The sequence below is a fragment of the Alexandromys fortis genome, unplaced genomic scaffold (genome assembly GCF_014885135.2).
Source record: "Alexandromys fortis isolate MF-2015 unplaced genomic scaffold, M_Fortis_MF-2015_v1.1 scaffold_110, whole genome shotgun sequence".
NCBI classification, from domain to species: Eukaryota; Metazoa; Chordata; class Mammalia; order Rodentia; family Cricetidae; genus Alexandromys; species Alexandromys fortis.
In genome coordinates this window covers 2,353,060-2,364,567 of record NW_026068014.1, presented here as the reverse complement: position 1 = coordinate 2,364,567, position 11,508 = coordinate 2,353,060, and positions in this window count along the sequence as shown.

Sequence of the window (11,508 nt, the reverse complement as noted above, 5' to 3'; positions counted from 1 at the left end):
ATAGCCTCCTCAGGGACGGGGGTGAGGAGGCACAGCGTCAACATCTCAGACACTGGGAGTCGGGTAGACGACATAGAGCAGACTTGTTTATCTAACAGTGGGGGGAAATTATATACTCTCCCAGCACCCAGGTGTTCTAATGGCAATTGATAGTTGACATCACATAACCACCCCTCATTGGCTAGACCTCTGAGAGCATCAGGCAGACTCCAGGTTGGCTACTTTTAGCCTGGTATCCTCAACTTTCTACACTCAGAGAAGAATGAATGGCAACAGGGCCATTAGAGAAGCCGGCATCCAGAGTGACTGTTGAGGCTCCTCGCCTTCCTATTAGGCATTATGGAAGGGTCAGACACCCTATGGGTCCGACACACTTCTATCCAGATGAGGAAAGTAAGGACCAAGGAGCCACCAATAAAATACTCAAAGTCAGTGATATCCTGGGACTGGAACCCATGGGGCTGGACCCCAAGTCAGAGCTTCTTTTATATCCAAGTGTTTGCTGGATATATCAAGCTATAGGAAAGAATACAGAGACAGCCAAAGCTCCTGTAAGAACCAGTATTTACCCCCACACATACATTTCTTATTTACTTATCCGAAGCCAGTTATTAAATATAGCCTTTAAGGAAAGATTTAGGAAAGCAGTTGAGGGCAATAAACAAGAGTTTATCTGTAAAGCCAGAGACAAAATCTTCAGTGAAGTCGTCTCTTCCAGCTGTAGGTCATAGCCCTCTCTGAGGAAAGCAACAGCCCCTGTCCAGTGGGGTTACTACAGAGTAAGGACCTCCACTCCAGGACCCTTCTGAGGTGACCTCAGCTCATACCAGCCCAAACTGTGGGAACAGGCATTGCCAGGGCTCCCTCAGTTCATGCGATGATTTCCTAAAGCAAGGAAAAGGGGCTGTTCTTCCTCAGCCGCCTTTCAGCGAACCCACCAAGCTCTATTTCCTTTCCACACTGTTTATCAGCTCATTCCTAAATATCAAAGGAACGGAGGGGGGCGGTGCACCTGCAAAGTCTAATGAAGAGCTCGAGATACGGCCCCATCAGGAGGGATAGTGTACCAGGCGCAAAGCCTGGAGTTTGACCCGGAGTGCCTCAGTAAGTGGGCTTGGAGGGACAATCCCAAGTCAGGAGGTGGAGACAGAGGATCCAGCTCAAGCTCATCCCAGGTCATCTGGCTACAGGAGACGCTCTTCCCCCCTCCACCCCAGTATATCTATAGCTAACATTCTATATAAATTTATAAAATTATAAATAAATTTATAAAAATATAACTATATATAATTATATATATTATATATCTACTTTTTAAAAGAAAGTCTAATAAACAAGTGTTTTCTGATTTTTCTCATAGATTGGACAAGATTCTCTGCTGAGGCTAGGGGAAATAAATGGGTTTTTGTTGGATTCAAGGGATACAATACAATACTTGCCAATTTAAAAGGGTTCTTTTTTATTTTATTTTGTTTTTGTTTTTTTTTGTTTTTTTTTTTACAATGAATCACTCACTAACCAGAACACATTAAAATAATGAGGATGCAGAGCGACTGGACCCCTCTAAGATTGTTGATGGGAAGGTGAAATGGAGCAGCTCTTTGGGAAAACAGTTTGGCAGTTTCACAGAAAGTTGAGCACATACATGCTGTATAACCTGCCAATCCCACAACTAGCAATTTACCCTGGAGAGAGGGAGAGAGAAGAAAATACATGTATGTACATATATTCACACAGAAGCCTCTGTGTAAGTGTACAGCAGCTTTATTCATCGTCTCCCAAACTGGAGGCAGCCCAGATGTCTTTCAGCCGCTGAAAGAGTAAAGCGAAAAGTCTGTGACGTAGGCATAGAGAAGTATTATTTCCCAGTCAACACGAGCAAGCTACCGACACACTCATGAGGCTAACTCACCTGAAAGCGTGCACCCCTGAGATGATGCAGTGTGAGGATGATTTCACCTGCAGATTCCTCCCCCAAGTCCACAGCCCAGTTTAGAAACAAGAACAATACTGAACACAGTCAGAAAAGGGCGCTGCATAAAATCCCAGGTCAGTACCTTTCGAGAGCATCCATCTTGAAGAAGACCACACAGCCAAACACGGAACCTGGAAGAAAAATGACATTACTGGGCAAACCGGTGAGTCCCAAACGAAGTTAATAGTTTAGATAATAGTACTGTGCCAGTGTAGGTTATTAAAAATTTTAACAAGTGTCATACAGTTATGTGGGATGTTAACAAGCTCATGGAAACTTTGTATTATGTTGCAACTTTTCTATAAATCCAAAATTATTCCATAATAAATGCTGTGTCTTTGTTTTTTTACCCTAAAGGCTTGGTGCTCTATGGTTTCCATATGTATAAAACTTGGAAAAGTCAGACTTATAGGGACAGACATCAGTTCTCATGTGTACTAAAGACTCAGGAGGAAGGGTGGTAGCAGACCGCAGAGGGCACAGAGAAGTTAGGGGGACAGAACTCTGCTGGGGTTCCGTTGATGGTTACATGACTGCCTGAATTTGACAGACTTGGTAAAGGTAAACACTGAAAAGTAGGAATGGTACTGAGTATAAATTATGCCTTAGTAAGTGTGTTAAAGGGAAGAGACTATATTCTGGATCCACCAGTCTGTATGAAGCAGGAGAGCCCCTGGGAATCTAGAAGGCTGCAATGTAGGGGAGAGAAGCAGACAAGCCTCCAGCTGCAGGGAGCAATGCTACTCCCAGCCACCTCCACCTGGGTGTCAGCGAGCACACCGCAAGCTGACCGTCAGCAAACATGGCCATGCAACATTTGAGCTTTTCAGGCACTGAAGCAAGGGAGAACGAGCTGGGGTCACACATCGTATGCTTCATCCAAGGACTAGCACATTCCCTGGAAGTGGCCATGTGGCCCAGCTCAGCTGCAGGGGCTGGGAAATAGCTTCTGGCAGATGGACTACTGCACAAATCCTACACCGATCTGGAAAAGGGCCGTGGTCTTCAAAGCTTGTTTTAAAAACATCACAGTTGTGAAGCACATCGATCTATGGCAAGAAGGAAATACGTGAGTATTATTAAGAGGATTTTTGTTCTGTTTTAAAATACAAAAAAGAAATATTGAATGATGGACATCTCTGTCTCCTTACAGAAGATTGGAACAAAATTTTGAAGATGTACCATTATAGACCAAACATTCAAGATACCTCCATATTCATGTTCCCTCTTATAAGCATTCCTGGCTCCTGTCGTATCTGGAAGGACACAGATCTTCAGCTAGTGACTCATGCTGAGCCGCAGGGTCACCTGGTCTCATCAGATGAGCTCAGGAAGCCTGGGGGAACAGCTCGTCACCCCAAAAGTTAGACCGTTCCAGATTCTTCCTCCTTCCTCAACAGATAATTTCAAACCCAGGGTCACACAGGTGGCCTCAGTTAGTGGGTCACAAAACAAACAACAACAACAAAATGAGTGTGAGAAAGAGATTCGTAAGGAAGGGGGGATGCAGGTGGAAGGATGGGGGTAAGAGTAATCAGAATTATTATGTACAAGTATGAAATTGTCAAAGGACAAATTTAATTAATAAAAATAAAATTTAAAATGTGAGTCACTGAGTCACCTTATGGACTGAGTGTTGTTGAATGCCCGATGCTCATGCAAACCTCTTTGACCAATTACACCTCTCTGCACTCCACTCTAAAAATAGGATCTTTGCCCTTAATTCAAAAATCAACACCTATGTTTTGTCCTCCAACCACTCACGTTACTGATCCACTGGCCCTGCTATGTTCAACATTCCAAATGCTTGCTCTAGAATTCTTAAATATTTAGCCATAGTTACTTGTTGTAGGAGCTGTGGGCCTGCTTTTCGTCCCGCCCGGCTCCCGCAAGGCTAGCTTTACACCAGAAATAACAACACAGAAATTGCATTCTTTTAAACACTGCTTGGCCCATTAACTCTAGCCCTTACAGGCTAATTCTCATATCCCGATCAACCCATCTCTAATAATCTGTATAGCATCAGTCTTACCAGGACAGATTCAGCGTGTCTGACCTGGCAGCTTGCTTCATGGCATCTGCCCGGGAGAGGGGAGCATGGCCTCTCTGAGCTCACTTCCTCTTCCTCCCAGCATTCTGTTCTGTTTACTCCACCCACCTATGTTCTAACCAATAAAATGGGCCAAGGCAGTTTCTTTATTTTTTTAACCAATGACCTTCCTCCATCAGTTACTGAACTTTTCGTTCGGTCTTCTGGAAAGAATGGGTCAAATCAATCAAATTTTGGAGTCCCCCATGGTCTGAACCAAACCTGCTCCTCCGTGCTTGACACTCTTGGAGTAGAATATCCAAGCCCATCAGAATGCCCTTTTCCACTATAGGAATAGGAAGAGCAACTCCCTCATGACTTACTCTTATGGTTTGCTTGGGAAATATCCTGCACAGCCTCATGTGTTTGAATGCTTTGTCCTCAAATGGTGGCACTCTTTGGGAAGGTGGTGGAACATTCAGAGGTGGATCTTTCTAGAGGAAGTGGGTCACTAGAAAGAAAAGGCATCGAGGTTCTCTAGCCTAGCTCTACTTCCTGTTCACGCAGTGCTTCCTGACTGTAGATGCAATGAGACCAGCCAGCCTCCTGCTCTTGCCACTATGTCTTCCCTGCCACAGTGGAGTGAACAGAACCCTGCCTTCATTGACTGCCTTTGATGGGGTTATTTGGTTGTAGCAGTTAGGAGAGTAAACCAGTCCACTCACCTTGTTCAAAAGTTGACCAGAAGTGCTCAGGAGCGGAGAGGACTCACAAATAGGCACACTGGGAAATGAGGAATGTTAAACTCACAGGGTTATCTCCTCAGAAGAGGATGCATACACCTCTTTTCTGCACAGAAAGATGGTAGAGTTAAAAACCTGGTGGCCTGGGCTAACTGTAGGGCCGGTCACACCTGAATCCCACAGACTATTGTTTACCCCAGATCCTTCCTCCCTCAACCTTTATCTTGACTATTGTTTCTCAGTCAATAGAACCCACCCTGAGGGGAGCTGTCACATAACCTTGTAGCTTGGTGACCTCTAGGATGACCTAGACCACACACACACACACACACACACACACACACACACACACACACGGATCCTTCCCTAGACCTTTAAGCTGTAGAACTCCTTCTTATGGAAGAGGTCACTAGTGCTTTGCAAAAGCATTTTAATGTAGTAAATCTTCAGCGTTGTGATCCTTACTCCAGGAAACTTGCTGTACTTAAATACACCTAGAAGAAACTGCCTGGTGTCAGACTGTTAAACTGGATCTCCTCTTTCCTCACTGGCATGTTACTCTGCCAGCCGTGGCACTAGCTGGGGCCCCACACAGAAGACCTCTGAAGCCAGAGGGGTCTTCGCTGGCTCACTCTCTACCAGCCAGGGAAGACGCCAATCATTTTAGAAATTCCTCTCCCAGAGAGGTTGGACTGTGACTCAACTCTCCAGCACTCAACGGCTCCAGCTACTGTAAAAGGAATTCTTTCATTGATTTTTATCTAAGTGTCTCCACATTGGCCTCTCAGCCCCTGAGGTGTGGCGCTCCAAAAATCAGTTCTACCTTCACAGCACCCTAGCCGCTCTCCCATCCCCAGAACAAGCAGAAGTTCTCCAGATAGCAGCACTTGAGCAATCAATACCCTCGCTCCCATTCTCCTCTGCAATTTGTCTCTCCCTCTGCCAGCTGAGTTATAGTCTATTCTGGTCTGGAGATATATGGATCTCTTCAACGGTTCACCAACTGAGGTCATACGTAAGGATTTGCAAAAAAACGCACCTATGTGTATTTTTACCAGATGAAATGGACTAGCGTTTCCATAAATTCCCAAAGGAGCTGTTGAACAATGAAAGTCAGCAACAGATTAGTGCAGAAGATACCAGGGTACTTTGACCAGCCCCCTACCCCCCCACCCCAACACTGAGAACACTGAGAGCCCTTACCATCTGTGCAGATAGGGTCGAGATTCCCCATTGGCTCCCTTACCAGCAGGGACACCCCAGTCTTCTGTAACCTTTCCTCTTTCCCTGCACTTAAAGGCTGAGATGGTCAAACTGTGCCTCCATAGTCAAACTCAGGTCTATTTTTATCCTGCCAATAGGAGCTGCCACCCTACCTGAGCTGTGACTTTGGCTCCTGTTGAAAGGAGAGAGCACATCCTCAGCACACACTAGCCTAAGCTCTGGCTACCTGCAGTTTGCCTCCCATCTCTTACCTGCCCTCACAGACAGCCCTAGCTTCTCCAACCGTGAGCCTGTGATGAGAGGCCCAGAGCTAAACAGGCTTGTTTTCTGACCTATAAACTTGATCTGCGTTAAAGAAAGGGTACCTCAAAAAGACAAGAGGCGGACCTGGGTTGAAGCCTCAACCATCCTAGGTTTCTGGCATTTTGTTTTCCAGATCTAGGCAGGACTTGGGGAGAGCTAGACCCCCAGGATCCCAGGTAAGATGACAACCAGAGTCTTAGCCAGAGTCTTCTGAGGAGTCACAGGCAGAGCTGTCACAGAGGGGCATTTGACTGCCCCACACCAGGAAACCAAGGAAAGTGGCAAAGGACGTACAGAGGAGGAAGTTCACTGCACAGCTGTTGAGTTAATGCCCATATAACTATCAACCGTGTGTGTGTGTGTGTGTGTGTGTGTGTGTGTGTATGTGTTCTAACTCCATTAACTCCTTCTGACCTTACACAGCTGTCCACAAAAGAGCTACCCAAGGCCAGACACTATGCTCATTTCATATTAACTCTGTTTTGGTATAGGATTTTTTAATATGCATACTTGCATACTCTGGTCATTGGAATAAGAATGCCCCCCCCCCATAGGCTTATAGATTTGAATGCTTGGTTACCATGGAGTAGTAACAATAGCTACACTATTTGTTTAGGTCAGTGGTTCTCAATCTTCCTAATGCTGTGACCCTTTAATACAGTTCATCTTGCTATGGTGACCCTCAAGCATAAAATTACTTTCGTTGTTACTTCACAACTGTAATTTTGCGACTGTTATGAATCATAATGTAAACGTCTGCTATGCAGGATGTCTGATAAGAGAACCCTGTGAAAGGATCATTTGAGAACTGCTAGACTAGGAGGTGTGGACTTGTGGGGTTAAATGTGCTGTTGTTGGAAGAAGTTTCAAGGGCTCAAGCCAAGCCTTCCTGTCTTCCTGCTTCCTGTGGATCCAGATGTAGGAGTTTCAGCTACTTCTTCAGCACTGTGCCTCCCTGCATGCTCCTGGCCGCAGTGATAATGGACCACACTCTGAAACTGTAAGCCAGCCCCAATTAAAGCTTTCCAAGAGTCGATGTGGTCATGGTGTATCTTCACAGCAATAGAACACTGACTGAGACACACACATTGTCTTAGTTGTCCCACAGGGGAAGCGTGTCACTGGTTTTTCATACACACACACACACACACACACACACACACACACACACGGGGGGGCGTGTTTCGAGACAGGTTTCGCTGTAGCGCTTTGGAGCCTGTTCTGGAACTAGCTCTTGTACACCAGGATGGCCTCAAACTCACTGAGATCCGCCTGTCTCTGCCTCCCGAACACTGTGATTAAAGGCGTGCGCCATCACCATGGGGCAGCTTTTCATATACTTGCAGAGTCATGCAATGATGGCTAGTCTCTAATCCCAGAACATTAATCTTTTCACTGATAATTGTTTCATTTATTTGAAGGTTTTCCTGTTTCAACTTTCTTTTATTTATTCTTTGTTTTTTACGTCATGCCTCCCAATCCCACCCATCTCCCTCCCACTCCCCACCCCCCAGGATAAAACAAAATAAAATTTAAGAGAAAAAAAAAAGGAAGAAGGGGGAAATCTCTTCATGGAAGCCACAATGTGACTCAGTAAGTCACACAGTGAGTCACCCCTTTATCCACACACTTTTATATGCCTGCGTTCATCACGAAGAAGCATCGGTCTGGTTCTCAAGGCCCCTGATCACTGCGGCACCACTGACACTGTGCTCTTCCTGGACATCTGTTGTTCCAGAACATTTTTATTGCTTCTAAAAGAAACTGTGTACCCATCCTCTCTCCTTCCTCAGAACCTAGCAACATCAACCTCACTTCTACCTAAGGATTGTTCTGTATAAAAATTTCGTTATCAGTGGGACTGTTTTGTACCTGGCCTGCTTCACTTAGCATAAAGTTTTATAGGCTCATCTATACCATCTCATCAGTTTTATCAGCATCTCATTCTTCCTTCTTGCTGAGTAATACTCATCTGAATGCAGTTACATATGCAATGCATGTGGCCGTTTGGGCTGTTTTGGCCTAGGAACTGTAATGCATTTGTGTACAAGTTTTTGTACAGACATGCATTTTGTTTTCTTCAGTGAATAAGCAAAATTGCTGAGTTGAATGCTAATTGCACATCTCTGACTGTTACCAACCCACATGCTGCAGCCAGGCCACTGTTTTTCCTTACAACTGAGTGTCCCTGCCCATTTCAGGGGCAGCCGCTGGGCACCTGTTGAACACGATCAAGCAGCTTCCAGAAAGTGTACTACAAACACGATCTTCTTCAAAAGCGAATCACTCCGTCATTTTCTGGCTTGGGCATGGTTTTCTAGATGAGGTAGTTGAAGAAGCATAAAGGAGAGGGAAGATTTCTGGGCCCTCTGACTGCCCACTTAATAAACCCATCACAGAAGATACGTTAGCTGAAGCCAGGCACCAGGAAACGCTCTACTCTAGCCTTTAGCTCGGGATGTATCCCAAGCTGGCCTCAAACTCATGGTGATCCTATTGTTTTAACCTTGAAAACACTGGACATATAGGCAGGTGCCCACTCTCCAGCCACTCTGATCTGGACACCTGCTGCTCATCCTTATTAAAAATATTCCATCACTGCTACTGTGTCTTCCTCTCCCTCTTCTCATAGTTGGAAATTACCAAGTTTTGTTTTTAAAGGACAAGATTAATAGGTAATGATAGTGGAAAATTTCAACAACAGCAAAGCTAACACTAAAGAATTATCCACTCACACATATCCACCATTGGTCTTTGGCAATGTCTTTATGTCTTTTTGCTCATGTGCACATTTTTATAGGGAAAAGTGGCTACACAGTCTGTGCCCTTAGTGAAGAGTCAGGAATTGCTGCAACACACTGCTGGTCAAAGGGGTGCACCAGTCTGTTCTTGTGGAAGGTAGTTTCCATAGACACCTAACAGGGCGACAAAAACGCCCCAGATAAACACAAGGAAGGAAGGCTGTGCTTTCAGAAGTCTGGGCATGAGGTTTCTTGACTCGTCACTTTGGGCCTGTGGCAACACACTACATCTTGCTGGTTGGACATAGAAAACCTGTTCATTTTGTGGTAGCCTGGAAGCCAAAACAGAAACAGAGACGGGTAGGGAATTTGATGTCCCCTTCAAGGACAGGGCTCCACTGGTTAACTCCCTCCTAGGAGAGTCCATCTCTGAAAGGTTCTACTGCTTCCCAGGAGTGCCACCAGTCAGAGACTGATCCTTTAACACACAAAGTACAGACCACGCTGAACTTTATCCTTTTATTCTCTGCCAACTGCGTGGCAACAGATCGCTTTACTTGACGTTCCTCTGATTACTAGCGAGGCTAACATTTATTTTCTCGTAACTCACTTCCCTCATTTGCACCTCACCCTTATGTCCCCTACCCTCTGCCAAAAGCCGGAGAGAGGGATGGTAAGCAGTGGGGTAGGCAGAGGGAGGAGGACTGCCAATCATCCCGCAGAAGTTCTCATGGCTTATCTTTTACTGATCATTACAAAAGGAACACATGCTTGTCCTAAGAACATAAGTGAACTACTTCCAACGAGGGTGTGAGCACTGAAAGTCAACTACCATCCTACCACCTGCAGGGTGAGTCTAGGCAGCAGCCACTCAAGGCCCTCTCAGCCTTCCTCCCTTTACCCTCCCACAGGACCTGCTATTCGGGCTACACATTCCAGGGAGCAATCAGGCGAGAAGGTTAGGGATCTGGGTAGGACTGGCTGCTTCCTACAAAGCTTCCCGGTCTTGCTCCAGGGTGCTGGCTGGGAAGGAAGCAGGAGAGACCACACCAGTTGTTTGTCTGTAATCAGAGGAGCAGGTGAAGGGAAGTCAGCTAAGATTACCCGGCTGCCTTGACTCCCGTCCATATGAAAAATGACAGGCTGCTCTCACTGCAGCATCTGAGTGGTGGCCTTTGTTAACTTCTGTCCCTTGAGTGCAATTCTTTTCTTTTACAAAGTGGAATTGAAAACCTAAGAAGAGGGCTGGCTTTCCAGCGTGAACCCTTCTCCCTTCTGGCAAGCCCTTACGGAGCCCTGCATCCACTTTTATCCATCTTGTTTCCAGACAGTGGTTTGAAATGACATCCATTGCCAGCAGGGCCATAACCAGTCCTCACTAAAGGAATGCCTCTAGAGCCATGCTTCAATCAGACGCCAAGGCCTGAGCAGAGCTTATAGTGTGAAAGGGAACCTATTCGTGCTATCATAAAATCTTTTAGAGGAAAAATGATCTAAATGTTTAAATTCTTCATGCTCAGAAACTGGCTATTGTGAATGAGAGAAATCCTCACCAAACGGATATGGAACCTCTGAAAAATAGACCATATATTTCTCCTTTGTCTTTGAGAGATGCAAATGCCTACAGAATGGGAAAGTCCACTTCAGAGGCAGTGGGTTACCAGTCTCTTGGTAACCAAGGGAACAAAACAAAACAGCACAAGATGTTCAAACTGGGTAGGGTAGTGCATACTGAAGCTCCAGCTCTTGGGAGGATGAGACTGTAGAATCATGAGTTCTAGGTCAACCTGGGCTAGTAGCACAATTCTGTCTCAAAACCAAAACAGAGAGAGAGAGAGAGAGAGAGAGAGAGAGAGAGAGAGAGAGAGAGAGAGAAGAGTTTAAGGTTAGAAAAAAATCTTTTTCTGACCTTTATCTTCCCCGTTCCTTATCACCACTCTTTAAACCTGATCAACTACTCATCTCTTCTGGTATCACTCCCCAGGAGACCGTTTGCAGGAGTCTGAGGTTCTTGCGCCTCATTGTGTCTCTTAGCTGGTCTACTTGTTAGGTTAACTTTAGACACACACAGTAGAGGCTTACCTTCATGTGATTTTCAAGTAATAAAACTTTCTATGAGAATGTTTTGTCATAGTTAATATTCATCCTTAACTTGTCTGGATTTAGAATCATCTAGGAGACACATACATCCCTGGGCATGGCTGTAAGGGTGCTTCCACAAGAAGACCCACCCTGAACATGGGCAGCACCATTAAGCTGGGAGCTTAGACTGAAAAAATAAATAAGAAAAGGGTATCGTGAAGGAGGAAGTTCCACCTCAAGTGTTTCCATTACCAAGGACACCTTCCCCACCATCACACGCTCTGAGCTCAAGAAATTCCCACCTTAAGTTGAATTTGGAAGATGTTTGGTCACAGTGATGAGAAAAACCAATGAGTGGAAAATTGGTACCAAAGAAATGTGGTCATTAATACAAAAAGCATGACCATGGGA